Below are 15,618 nucleotides of genomic sequence, written 5' to 3'. Positions count from 1 at the left end.
ATATCTTCATTTACAACAAATTTGATACCCATAAAATCATGCTTGATGGGCCTCTATGGTTGACAGTTATGTTCAAGAATTTTTCAGATCATCAGCAATCAATGTTGAAATATATTACACTTTCCAAACTGAGTTAATTCTTCGGTCAATCACAAAATTGTGTGAGGAATGGTGTAGGGATTGGCGCTCGGAAGATCTCGCGATGTACGGAAAGAGAACGGTTAAAGGAGGCGGGATGACCGACAGACAGTATATAAGGGCTTGACGCAGTTGAATAAACGCCATTTGCAGCATCCTCATATTGGTGTCAGTGCTCTGTGGCCCAGGGTATGATGAACCCTGTGCCGAGTCCCACGGGGTAATCAGACGAATGTCTACAAATGGACAAAGGATTCAGAGTACAGCTAAGACTGCACCATGTCAGGCTGTGGTAATCTTCATCTTTTCTATAGCTTTAGCTAAAGACAGACTCCGTAACCAATGACTGAGCAATTTGCTAACAGAATTTTCTATTCAGTGGAAGAAGATACTTTGCTGCTATTAGAAGCACTTTAAGTACTCCTTGAAATTTACCTTTAAAACCTGACAGGTTTGTTTCATGGTGAGAATAAAATCTACAAGGAGAATGGTTTGACCTGAGGTATCTTAAAACAAATCAGCTACAATCCTGTCTGGACATGGCCTTCAATGTGAACTGCCAAGGCAGGCAGCAGGCCAGGAGAGAGAGAGAGAGAGAGAGAGAGAGAAGAGAAAAGAGAAGAGAAGAGAAGAGAAGAGAAGAGAAGAGAAGAGAAGAGAAGAGAAGAGAAAAGAGAGAAGAGAATCCCCAGGGATTGGTGGTTAGAAAAAAACTGAGTCTTTTTCCTTCAGACCATTTGGGTGAATCAGCTAGTTGTCAGAGAAACACAGTTAAATCATAGGTGTATTTTTCTAATAAATTTGTTTGTTCTAACATGCTTGAATCTACAGAGAAAGTAGGTAGCTGCAGTCACTGCCTGCAATATACAAATACTATGTTTTACATGATGTTCTGAGCCAAGACTTTCTCCATATTGTGAAGAATAAGCATAGAATACCTTTTTCTCCTACCAAAATAAAACACAGAACTCAAGACACATATGCTGGTAATATGTATTAGTTTTGCTCCACTACTTTTAATTCCCAGCAGTTTTAATGGACAAACAACAGTTTACACCATCAGTGGGACCCATTAAATCAGGTCTCTTCCATGCTAAACCAAAACTATAGCAATTGCCTTGGACTCTGCATTGCATTGTTCTGAGTCATCCTGAAGCCAGAGAGATTCATTAGCTTTTGTAATAAATTCTCAGGAATGAAACTGGTTGGTTTCAGAGAAACCTTTCACCAGCTCCTCTCATTTTTGCTGACATTGCCATCCCCCAGCCCAAAATGATTTGGTAAAAAATTGATCTGCCCTTCAGCTACATTTGCTTGGGGGGTGCAGCTTACACTTGATATCACTACTGAACACTTGCACAACTTTTCTGGGGTGATTATCCTCTATATACACCTCCCCAGAAATAAAGTAAAACTCAAGTATGACAATTCTTTGTTTAAAATGAAACTTAACGGTAATTCTTCTGTGTATTCTTTTTTCTCCTCAGAGGCCACCAGAGGATTAATAGATGATTCATGGTGTGCTCCACAGACTATCCATTTCCTGTTTTCAAGTTACTACTAGATTTCTAATTAAAATAAGATGATTTTTTTTTTTTGCAGTCCACTAAAAATAATCAAAGTGATGTCTATTTAAGCAATAAATAGTTTTTCTTTGGCAGCAAAGCATAACTTGATCAGATTTTAAGGCTGAGGAGTTGGGGGGGGAGGTGTCTTTTTTTTTTTCTTCTTCTCTCTCCTTGTGGAAATTTGGAATAACTGAGCAGTTAAAATTCATGATCTACACTTTTCTGTCATTATTATTGCATTAGCATGAAATTATGGTTCTAGTTAGGCATAATTATACTCATAATTATTCAATTTATCACTATAGGTCCTCCTGGAAATTTTATTGGAAGAGTTATTAACATTAATAAATTGTTTTTCTTCATATCCATATTATTAATTCACCTCATGTGTGATATGAACTATCAACCATAAAATTATTACAAACTCTGTTCTATGTGTAGCTGATTTAATGATGGAGAGTCTGATAACCTTTAGCCAGTTTTCTGGTACAGCTGTTTGCCGTCTTCACCAATGGTATGTAGAGGGAGATAAGTGGACAGTGAAATACTCAGTCCCAAATGCACCCAAGACACTTGACAGACATTTCTTTTTAGCACAGCAGTCTTTCTGGATTTCTAAAATTTGTGAAAAAAAACCCAATCCCAAAACTAAAACAAACTTATAAGAAAATCCTGATTTGCATATATCAATATTGCTGTGAAACAGTCCATCAGTTTCACCTGACAGATATTTCTGGTCAGACCCACAGAAATGGTTGTCAGAGCCCAGAACAGCCAACAGCCTCTGAGATCCAGGCACTCACTGCAGAACCCGACTGACTTCACAAGTACTTTTTTCTAATGCTTTAAACTTGAATACATGGGTGGGTCTTTACCGTGTCACAGAGCTGTTTGCAGCTGAACTGTATCCAGAACTGATGTACTATAGCTGCATCAGTGTAATTGTTAAGAAAACATGGAGCTGGCTTTCAGAACCTAAATTAGCACTCTGCATAGACCTGCGCTACTGGATCTACCTCCACATTTTCTGAGTCATATTCTATTACATATTTATGTATAAATACTTACACATATGTGTATCTATAGATACATACCTACCCTGGGTTCTTTCTTTCCCACCTACTGCCCTTCTGACAATCTCACTTATAACTGTGAGGTTCATCATTGTCTGCTAACCCTAATATGTGATAAAAATTAAACAAGAGACCCAACTCCATTTTCACACATCAAAATTAATAACTGGTTATTGGGTCATAATTTCATTTTTTTAAAAATTTATTTTTATTTTATCTTTGAATCATGTTGATTCATCCCAAAATTTAAAATTACTTAAAAAGAGAAATCTTTCTTGGGGTGGAAAGAAATAGCTGTAGCAAAACATTTTTTTAATATATATGGCAGAGGTCAGGGGAACAGTCATTTATTACCTAGTCCTATGGTTCTTTTAGAACAAATATCAATACCTGCATTACTGTACAAATTGATTTTTTAATTGTCAATTCCTAGTTCTTTCCAACACAAGAGGTCAAAATATTGTAATTGACATATAATCTTTCATTTAATAAAACTGCTGGTTTATGTTAGAGCTTGACATTGAAGCTGGGACTTTGGGTTAGGAGTACTTTTTACTGTTGCCTCTTTCCACTTGTTTGCATTTAAAATATTTAATTATAATTTCTAATGCTTTCATACTTAAACAAGGAATGTAACTGATCTGTAATTCTACAATGCAAAGGTAGACATGAGCAAGGAATCAAATTCATAACCTAAAGACTTTTAAGACTTGTAAAATGTAGCCTCAAATAATGTGTCAAATATTTTTAGTGGATTTTCCTGAGTTCTGAAGAATTTATTAACTGATAAATTAGATATATAATACTTTCTATGTAAAAATCTTATTGTAGAGATAGGCATGGAACCGTAAAACAGGTATTTCCTCTCATGCATTCCCACACTGCATGCTATCTGTTTTATGTAGCAACTAAATTATTCAGAAACTTATAGTTAAGTTAAAATTATTGCAAATCAAAGGCAATAGGTAATCATCATTAAGACATAAAAGAAGCAATGATGATTACTTACTCTCTAGATGTTATCACTGTCTATGCTTTACAAAATCATGGAAATATGAACACAAACAGAGTGATTAGCATAACTAAAAATGAAAAGAAAAAGCATCTCATTATTTTAAGTCCTTCACAAATGAGTTTCCAATCTGAGTACAAAGGTTTTGTGAATCTGCTGTGGTTCCTATTAGCCAGCTCTGAGGCAGTTACATCTTAACCAGAGCATATATAAACAGATAGATTCATACAATGTTTGCATTGGAAGATGGAAATTTTGTACATATGTGTACCACTCTGACTTACTTTCTCAAATTGGTGTAGTACTTTCCAAACAAAAATAATCATAGAAATCATCCCAGTGAAGGAGCTCTCTAAAACATTCCATATATGAGAGCAGTTGCTGGAGGATTCTCTGCCAGGAAATGTTTAGATGTATTCAGTGTATTTATTCACTTAGATTTATAATACCAAGCATTTGTTAGGCCCTTGTCTGAACTGGCTGAGCCTTGCAACTTTGGGACAGATAAAGAAGAACAAATTAAAGATGCTTCTGTAATTGATATTGCTGACAAGGAAGTGTCAGTGGAGTTACAGATGGATTCGGAGCTGATGCTGAGAGAAAGGTATTCAAATAGTTCATGACTAAGTGCTCATTGAGAAGCAAAGTACAAATCAGAGAATGGCAGAGGAAGCTGTCGGTGGTCAGTTTCAATCTAAGGTAGACAGAAGGAACAAGGAGAATTTGAACCTCAAAAAGGGTTTGCAGGGAACAGGTCAATAGACAGACAAGTCAATAGACGTCCAAGTACAGTCAAGGAGAATGCTGACCTGCCTTGAAGAAAATAGGTGGGAGATGTAAAGTGGAGGTTACTTTAGAGGACAAGATTAGAGGACAAGAGTACTAATAGTGATAATTCTCAGTACAGAGAACTGGAGAATAAAGATTTAGGAACTGAATACATGAAGGGAAAACACCTGATGTACAGTCACAGGTGAAACTACAATTGGAAGGAAAGACTTTAAGATAAAGGCAAATGCAGAATCCATATTCATATTGCAGAAAACAGAGACAGGTCTAGCATAATAGATAAAGGTACAGCCGATAAATATAAAAATGGATACACTCCAAGAGTGTAAATAATTAAAAACCAAACAAACAAAAAAGTAATTTGATTGGCCTTAGAATAGTTTATAGCAAGCCTTGTAAGGAATCACTCTGGGTAATTAGGAAACCGGATTAAATATAATTTTCCGAATGGATGGTGTTAAAGAGGCTCCAGATATTCTGGATTATCTATCTGACCATTGTAACTATAATCACACACAATCATACTCCATAATTTGGGGGTTTATATTCCAGTATAGCATTCAGGCACTTAAAAGACATTTTTTCACCCAGTTCATAAGAATCTAAATCTTTTAGTGGTATTTTATTGGATATAACAGTAATTTAGGAAGAAGTTTATATTTATCTATAGAAAACAGTCATGAAGAAGCTCACACTGGAAAAGGGGTTGCATTTGGGCCATGTGAACACAAGGACAGACACATATGGAAACTGCAAGCCATCTCCCAGGCAGCACTTTGGCCTTCCTGTTTGAAAAAACAACATACAGAAAACTGACAAGCTCAATAGCCATATCTCAATATTTCTTAGTAAAAATATTCATTTCCTGCTGTAGATGGGGATTCCCAAATGTTTTTTCTAACACACCATATGTTACAAAATGTGTTACGAATACACATTTAGTATCAAATAGTATTGTATGCCCCCACAACCTTTTCAGATAACCTGGTAAGCTGTCTCTAAGATTTATCCAGTTGGTGATTGGCAGTGGCCCTCAGCTGGTGAACAATGTTTTATGCTACTTTTTTTTTTTTTTTTTTTTTAAATACATGTTACTGGAATGGTAGAAAGTACAAAACACTGCGAAAAGAATGTCATTAGAGGAAGGTCTCTCTTTAGGTTCATAGAGCTACTTAGAAATTGGTTTAGTGCGAAGTTTTTTTACTGAGCAGTTAAAAATAGAATATTATATGAGGGTAGCCTTATAATAAAAACAACTCCCCAAAATCTCCAGCTTGAATCGGGAAAAACTATCGGCTATTAAAGATGGTGAGAAAAAAATAATGTGGTACATTAATGTAATTTAAATATTAAAGGCCTCTCCTTTAGGGGATTAAATAACAGTCAGTTATAAGGAAGTGCTGTCCTCGACTTTGATAAAGAATCGAAAGAGTCACTGGCACCAAAAAAAGGAATATATTAGAAAAAAGAAATAGTCTTGTCCCTAAAGCAACTCTTTCTCTCAAAGAAAAGTTTCTGCCTAGAATGTTCCACCTGACTGACTTTCTTCCAAAGAAAGAGCATTCACCTCCAAGGGATTCAAACATTTTTATAAAAGGGAGAGATGAAATTTCAGGCCTGTGTCAGTGAGGTTTTTAATGACAAATTCCATAGGAATAGAAGCTATTTACACTTTATGAGGAAAAGAGGACAGCAAATAAAGAAAGCTCCTTCTTTTGTCCTTACTTGGAGTCATTATGTTGTATGTCTGATGTGTTAGACTGGGGCATCAAAACCTTGAGCACAAGGCTTGCAGGAAGCCTCTGCTACAGGGATGTGGGGACGTTCACTTCCACGGAAGGACTCCTTTTCTCCCGCCCTGCCCGTCAGAGCAATACAAAAGCTTCCTGGCTTCTTTGCAGTAACTTTGTTGCTCTTAAAATGACTAAGCATGACTTTGTGCATTATTCCAGGCTCCCTTCCTTCTCCTTGATAAAACTGATATCTAGGTGAAAGAAGTACCCTGTGCCTCACAAGGTATCTGCTACACATCAAGCTTCCCTTCCTGAGCCTCAGGGTGTTGTCTCCACAGAGTGAGCAAAGTGCCTGAGGCTCTGCTGTTTTGGTTTTACAGCAGCATTTCTGCTTTCAGCTTCACTGACTGTAGCTGGCAGCTTTTGTGTCTCCTTCCTACTCCCACTGAGTTTAGTATTATTTTAAAGTATATTTACATGCATGTCCTGAAGAGTAGGATATTTCATTTAGGATTTTTTTAACCTATATTTTTTTGTTCTGAATATACCTTATGCTGCTCTTCTAATATGCTTGTGGCAGACTCTTTGCACCCTTGTTCCCAGTACAGCATCCCTTCCAGAAAATAGGGATGCTATGCTAAGCGGAAAAAGATTTCTTCACTGAGACAACTAGACACAAAGAGGTCTCTAAAGTTTTCTCTGGTTCTTTTAGCTGGGTGAACACTGGGTTTTCTCAAAATGTCTTCCTGAACAGTGCTGCTGGAGTACATTACTGCATACACCATTTCATAGGACTGTAAAGTGTGCTTCTGGAAGTACATAGTTTTTGCTAAGGCAAAGCAAGGGGTTTGCTTGGCATTGTATACATTTGAAAACATGCAAGACGCATTTCAGTTGTTAAGTCCAGCAGCAGCTTTTATGTATATGTTTACACTTCGTAGGAAGGGGGTGAGTGATGTTGAGAGAAATTTCTCTTTTCTAGGCAGAAGTAATATTATCTGAAGTTATCAATATTGTCTGCATTCCTCAGTGACAATTATTTTTTTCCTCAGCTTTGATGGGCAAATTATGACTTCCCCAGGGCAGATGGGACGGGCTAAAATGTTCCTTACTGTTGTTAAAACAGAGCACCCAGGGTTCCATATGGAAGAATATTGTTTCTGTGGATTAAATTTCAGTTATTGTCTCATTTTCTGGCTCTTACAAACTCCCACTCAGTCAGATCTGCAAAATAGATATTTGAAATATTATTGTTGTTGTTAACTGTGGCTTAGGAAAGTGAAGTCTATTGTTCTTCACATGGGTTGCTATAGTCAGTCCCTTCCTGATAACTGGTCTTAAAATGAGGCTGTGGAAATGAGGTGTCCTACGAGATGGATGATCTTCTTTTCTTGCTTACAGTAACAGCTGTTGCTTTGTAGTGTGACTTCCTTTTGTGTCTCCTTGGGATTTATAGCCAACCCAACTATAGGTGACAGTGTAGCACAGGCTTCCAATGTTTTTCCTAGAGCTTTTTGACTTTTATAAAGCAGAATATAACTGCAAAAGCATGCAGTCACTGGCATGACATAGGGGTGTTAAAAAAAATCAGGAAGTCATTAAAACTGCAGCAAATAAATGTATTGGTGGCATAAGGAAATGTCAGAAAATATAAGTTAAACATTTTGTTGTTATCAATGGTATATTGCTTTTGCCTATCTTCCTCCATCTCCTTTCATTTGTTTCAGAAAGAATGTGTTTAAAATCCTTGTACAATTTTGCAACAATATACAAAATACTAATAAATAAGCTGGTAACTGCAACAACTAGTACAATATAAAGAAAGAACCTAGTTTTCAGAAGGGTGTTTGTAGGTAATACAGTACTTCACAACATGAACTCAGACATCTGGGACTGTTTTTAGTAAAACCTGAATCTCTGTGATTAAAGGTGTTTTTTCTACTTCAAAAGCTGATTCTAAGGCCCCAGTGCAGTTGCTCTGTTTTATATCCTCATTATATTGCACATTAGTAATTTTTGTAGTTTATTGTATATCAGGTGCATCTAATACACAGCAAGCAACATAATCTTGCGGATTTTCCATTTAGTGTGAATTACAGAGCTTCTTTGAATCAAAGGATAAAGTCAGACTTACTATTTTTCTCCTCTTAACCTTTCCCATACTTCCATGTAGTTTGGAACATCTAACACATTAGAAGTAATACACACATGGAGACCACAAACATTAAGATGAGTCTTTTGGGTATCAGGAAAAGCAAATTAGTATTAAATTATTTGGGCATTTTTTTCCTTTAAAGACTGTGAGATTTCTTCTTTTTTTTACATGTTATGTATAAAACATTTATCTAATAACTGTAATACCTAATCATTGTAAAAATCAGTGATGTATATACACCTTTAGGGGTTTTGACAGATCTATGGTGTTCCCTCAGGCCCAGATTTTCTGTCAATACCAAACCCAAACATGTTTTACAGGAACAGCTGGAAGACATTCTCTGGAGACAGACACTCCTATTGGTGATTTACTATACTGCTATTATGGCACTGGTAGGATAGTAATTGGCACACCTTGCAGAATGTTTGTATGAAAAGAAAGCATGTCGCAAAATGTAATATACACACAGCTAACTAGAGCTAGCCCATTAAGCCTCAAGGGTCAGAGCCACTGGAGTCTTGCAAATAATATGAAACAGATATTTGGAAATAAAAATTGGATCATTAAAGAGAATTAGCCTGATTAGTTTATAACTTTATTTTTTTTTTAATCTTCTTTGGCTGTCCATCAGCATATCTTTTGAGATTTTTCATGTGAAAAGATAGTAACAGTATCTCTTAGTGGTTTTTATTGTTTTGGGTTTCTTTTTCCTGTCTGTGAAATTTAGATTTCATAATTTCAAATCTTGCTGTATCTTACAGAAATAAATTTAAAATATCAAAAAAGTGTGTAATTTGTATTTTAGATGAGTCTTGATAATGCCTAATAGTAACTTACTACATTATAATTTAGAAAGACCTTTTAATGTACGAAACTGTCATTATAACATGAAAACCATATTTAATTTTACACAACTTTTATTTGGATCAATTTATTTTATGATCTATGTTTCTAAATAATGTAAAAAAAAGTAAACCTTAGAAGATCTATTAAAAAAATTACAAACAATTTTTTTTTAGGTCATTGCAAATGTGGGTGTGATGCTTGATCTAATTTGAAATTGTAGCATTGGACTGATAGTGGCGATAGCTTGAAAGGACAATAATACTTAATACTTTAAATATCTTTATAAGCATATTTGGGTCACAGCCACCTCAAAAGTATTTATGGAATTATATAGCTCGAAGAAGAGTTTTTATGGTTTCCATTTCCTTGGTTTCATACTTTCCCAGAAGACGGAATCACGTACAAATTCAAGGAAGTGGAAATGCAAACATTAAAACTGAAGCTCTGGATTGCACACATCTATTTTAAGACATGTAAGTAGAGAATTAAATACCAGACTATTTTATTCCACAGAGTTAATCTTCACTTCCATTATAATCTTTGTCACAAGATGAATTAATTTTATACAATTTTCTTTTCTCATTACACTCCTTGCCATGAATATAGTTATATGTCCTTTTCCGAATGAGAAGATACTTTCAGAACTCAGAATAATTCTGCCTCTGATGCTCATACACAGTAACTCCAGAACACTTTAAAAGAATTACAGTTGTATCTGAATCACTGTGCAGCTGAGCAGATACTTTTATATGTCCGCAGAATACATCAGAGGTTTCCTTTTTCTTTTGGTGGTTAGCACTGCTCTAACTCTGATGCTAAGGTGAATATTACCATCTGATGATCACATGCTCTTTCAGACGTTTTCATTATGTTTCGGTACCTGGTCATGTCTGCTTCTGGAAACAGATTTATCCTCAAGAACTGATTTCATGACTGGACAGTCTCAAGTAAACAGAATGGATTTATAAATTTTCAGTGTTCCAACAAAACAGTACTACGTGCTCACTTTGTTACCATTACTGTTTTGTTACTGTTTCATGTTTTCCAGCATTGCAATGTCACAGTACTAGTATTGTTATTACTTTTGGTAATAACTAGCTGGCCAGAAGTCAAGCCATACAAATTGTATTCAGTTATGGGAGAAAATGGTGCTCAAGCCCACTGTATTGTTTTGTTTTTATTTGTCGTTGTTGTTGTTGCTGTTGTAATCCTATTTATTTAAAAGTCATGTACAAAGTCCTGCTACTTTGAACACAGCATGAACCAAAGAAAAGGTAACTGTTGTCAATACTATAGAAGAATGAGAGGTGCCATTTTTCAATTACCTTTAGGTTAAAAACACTTCCTCAGAACTACATTTCCTGTCCAGGTGTTTTCTATACCTTCTATCCCTCTTGTGCTGCCTTTTTTTAAAATCAGCGTATATGCCCAGTGAGATCACAGAATCACAGACTAACCTATGTTAGAACTGAATCTTAGTCCAACCTCCTGCTCAAAACCCTGGGATGTCTTCAAGGCTAGAGCAGGCTGCTCAGGGCCTTCTCCAGACAAGCTCTGAAAATATCTGAAGGCAGTGATTCCCCAGCCTCTCTAGGCAACCTCCTCTGAGGCTTAACCCCTCTTCTGGTGAAACATCCTTCCCTATCCTGTAACTGCAGTTTCCTTTGCTGCAGCACTGTGACCATTACCTCTTGATCTTTTTCTGTGCATCTCTGGCAAGGGTCTATCTTCTTCATAATTCCCTTTTAGTCTTCTACTGCCTCTCCAGGCTAAGCATACCCAGTTCCCTTTATTTCTCCTTTTATGTGATGTGCTCCAACTCCCTAACCATCTTGTGGGTCCTCCACTGGTATCTCCCCAAATCGCAATCTCTCTCTTCTGCTGGGAGAGATGAAAAAGGACAACATATTCCAAAGGTGGCCAGGTCAAGGGGAATAATAACCTCTCTGGACCTGCTGCTATGTTTTTGTTCATGCAGTCTTCATCACCTCAAGGGCATGTTACAGACTCATACCGTGACCCCCAGGTCCTTTCCTGCAGATCGGCTCCCCAGCCTGTCATTCCATATTCCTCTATCTATTTGTGCCTCATCTGAGGCATCTTGATCAGTGACAAACGCCTGTGGTTTTGGAAGTAGCTCCTGGAGCTGAGACAATCTGATTCTACACACAAGCGTAATTCTTGCTTACTGGTTTTATCCTAAAACCAGTTCATTCTAGGTCAATAAAATCAACTTTATAAGTCACAGCCTGTTCCCAAAAAAGCTGTTAAAATCTGACTTTAATAATCTTTACTACCCAAGGCTGTTGCCAGTTCCTCAGGAAGCTTCACCTTTTGCTTCCTATTCACTCAACCTCAGTTGTGGAAATTCTCACTTTCCAAAATACGTAGATCTGACAGTTTGCCACCAGTTTCACCTCTGACTCAAATTTCTGCACCTTGGACCAGCTCTCAAAGACAAATGGTATATTTTGGCCATAAAAAACCTGTTTCTCTCACTTAAGAAGTAAAGAATGGGAGTTTCAGCCACTACTTTCAATATGTTTAATAGATCTCACTCTTTTGATAAGGGAAGCTAAATGGTTAGCATGGCAACAACACCCTAAATAGACTTTAATTGTTCACCCAAGGTAATAAGAAAATAAGTAATTAATGAAATTACAGATGACACAACCTTTATTGTTGACATCTTTTCATAGTGTCAACCCAAAACAGTGTCTCTTTCAAAGTTCTCCTTACTATACCCAGTGTTGAAGGTGAGTTTTTCCCTGGCCAGGTTTTTTCAGCTGTCAAGATGAGACTTCTTTCACTGTGCTCCTGAAGAACATTTATCTTTTTTCTCTGTGAGCAGCTAAGAAAAATACTATCTTGAAGAAAATAGCAGTACCTGTTACAACTTTTAAAAATCTCATTTCTGATACTTATATTATGTTGCATGTTCAGGGACATGTCCAATCTTACAAGAAAATAGGCAAAGATTCTATTGATGCCCCAATGAGGAGCTCTCACTGGTAGGATGATTTTTTTAATTTTATTTCATTTTTTTTTTTAATGTGAACAGCAGATTTCCTTAATCAGCCTTCTGTTGTCTACTGGCATTTTGCCTGGGTAAAATACTAACATATTCTAGCATTGGTTAAGGTATTATCTGACTTCAAATGGAGTTTTTATGGTTTTACAGACACAACAGCTCTGGAATCTTTTTCAGTGTAGCTGTTTTATCACAGGGCTTATTATACTTTGATTTACCCTATTATTTTTACAGTATTTCCCATATTGACTCCAAGATTTACCACTGTGAATAAATGGGCATTTACTGTAACTAAAGAAGGTTTCACACTTTCATTGATGTATTCAAATTTGGTCATGTCTGAGAGAACTCTGCCTTATACAACCGCATGCACCTGTTAAGTTCCTAATTTCTTGGAAGCTCAAACCTAACAGATCCACAAAAGTACAAAATAGGAAATTACACCTCATAGAAATGTTTTATGGATTGAAACTAGAAGGAAAAAGAAAAATTCACCCTGAAGATTTACACAGAGGGCAGAAAATAATATTGGTGTTATATAGCCTTTTGTTAGATTCTTCCTCTGTACTGTATTTCTAGTAATTAAAAGAAAATTGTCTTAGAAGCAAATCACATTTGCTGGATCTTCAGATTCAGATATATGCTTCCAATTCCACGTTCTACATTTCCTTCCAAAATCTCAGTCTTGCATGTACTCTGAGTATTTTTCCTACTCTTTACATGTATGCTTGTTCAGTATCTTTTTATTCTTTAGCTAGAAGATGAGCACTGAGATGATGGACTCTGGATTATACTTTCTGATATATGTTGCACTGTAATCAAACTGTTGAAAGTAAAACTCTATTATACTGTACACAAATTTGGACTAAGCAATGCCATGGTCAATCTTTGGTAATCTGTGGAGCTTTTTACATCAGTGGGCTGTAATATCAGTTCTTAGCTATAAAAATAGGAAACCCATCATAAGCCCTTAAAAGAATTACTTTAATACTTTGGAATTATTGACTTCTAAAGTTGTTAAGGATTTGAGAACATTTCTGTAGGGGATAATTTTAATGAGTGGCCAAAAACATTTGAACATGGTTCAGAGAGCAGTTCCTTCACACACTTAAGTTACTTCCCTCATTCTGATTATTTATGGAAGAAGTATTTGTTTCCTTATACTATTCATAGCTAATAGAAATTGCATGTAATTCTTAGTTGCTTGAATGGAAACAATTCCTTGTGATCTTCCCCCTCTATACAGTCAATGCATGCAATTTAAAATAATGAAGCAAAAAAGCATGTCTGTGAAAGTACACACTATGAGATCCATAGCAATACCAACGTTTTAACTCCATTTAATATTACAAAGGGTGCTAGAAGGTATTTACAATAGAAACAGTAAACAGAATGAAATCTAATTTAAATTTAATTAACTACAGCAGGATGTCATTGTAATACATGGAAGTAAAAATCTAAGAAAAAAAATGGAGAAAAGCTTGTAGAAATTGGTCCAAAAATCAAATCATCTATTTCTTTGTGCCTTTTTAAACTAAAGATCATGTGCAATTATTGTTGTTATTTATTTAAGCAAAATAATGCATAAACCAAAATTCTGACCAGGGAACAGAAAATCTATCAAATCACAGGTCTTTTTATTCTTTTAAATCAGTATTATCATCCAAAAGAACAAAATCTGTGGTTTGGTAAATCGCACAATGAAATCCACAAATAAAGTACTGCCTAAACCATACTATTTTTAGACTATGCTATTTCCATTACATTTCAGCTTATGAACAAGGTCTGTAACACTAATATACCGATAAAAGTGTTCTCTCAATGTGTCAAACAGAAAGTGAACTCAAAATACTTTTTCCTCCATAATGACAAGTAAAATAATTAATTGCTTGAAAGTTACTTTGGTCATTTTTATATGAGTGTTTAGTTCTTGGTTAGATGTGGAACTTCTTGTCATGAAATTTGTGACATTCATTTAATACTGTTCTACTTTTCCCGTCTCAGCTACTTAACATTTTTTTATACAAATGGAGGTTTTGAGAAAAGACTAAAATCAAAGCCAGAGTGACAGAGAGAAAAAAAAGCCTGAAATCTCATACAAGATCACTCCCTTTCACTGATATGACAATATATTTTTCCTATTTTGTACAATAAAATTTCTAAGAATGCTCTCAGCTTGTAGCCTAACCTTTTCTGTGCAGGCATGTATCTGAGAGCGGCAGCAAGGTTCCTGCTATTTTAACAGTTTCTGTGATACAGCAAAGAAACAAGACAGTAATTTGCTGCAACACGATGCAACACACTGCATCACAGGGAGCATCCCAGTGATCTGCAATGTAAACACACAGCTCAGTTTGAGGCATGTCACAGATTTCTGTTACATTGCAGCTTTGCTGAGACATATGTAATTGTCTGCAGTTAAGTTATCTTTGTTCAGTAATGTGTGCTTCTTGCCATATTCACAATGCTAATAAATAAAGGATGATCAAATGGAAGCCAGGGTTGCTGATACTTTTGCAAATTTAATTTGATTCCTCCAGAATCACTGAATGCAAGCTAAACCAGTGAGAGTCAGTTCTGTCCAATGTTGCTGTTAGCATTACCATTTACATTTTCAAAATTTAAACAAGAACTAGAAGAAGTTACACATGAAAGAATACTTAAAGAATTGGTTTATTGTTTTTGCAGAATTTTATTCTTAGTGGAAGTCATAAGTCAACACAAACAAAATATAGTTCTTTTTACAGTACTTAGTTGGAAACATGAGATCAGTCTTGAAGAGGTGTAAATAAATAGAGCTGTATGGACTTCTGTGTTGCTCCGCTAACGGAACCAAAGAAGGATCTAATCTAGTCAGATGTGAGACAGGTGTTGCCCACATGTTCGTGAACAAACAAAACATGTCCTATACAATTCAGAGCAGATGATCACCTCTGCCGTCACAACTAGACATGGTACATGGGAAGTGCAGAATTAATTGAAGTATACCTGGTAAGTATACGAACACCTGTGACTGGGAGAAGTCAATGGGTGATGTTTCTGATGGTAGGCCAAAACTGGCTTTCACAGATACGTATTACCATTACAGCTTAGTAGACTGAATTAAAGCTCCAGTAATAATGCATCTAGTGTGTCATTGCAGAGATACACACAGTCCCTTTGCTCTGACAGGAAAAATTCTTGTCTTAGACATGCATGGACATAAGATGTTACTGTTTCACCTCCTATGACACCCTAATACATTTATCTCCAATACTACATTGCCCTAAAAAT

The sequence above is a fragment of the Accipiter gentilis genome, chromosome 11, assembly GCF_929443795.1.
Source record: "Accipiter gentilis chromosome 11, bAccGen1.1, whole genome shotgun sequence".
In the NCBI taxonomy this organism is placed as follows: domain Eukaryota; kingdom Metazoa; phylum Chordata; class Aves; order Accipitriformes; family Accipitridae; genus Astur; species Astur gentilis.
The sequence above is the reverse complement of the archived record's forward strand: the minus strand, read 5'-3'. Positions refer to the sequence as shown.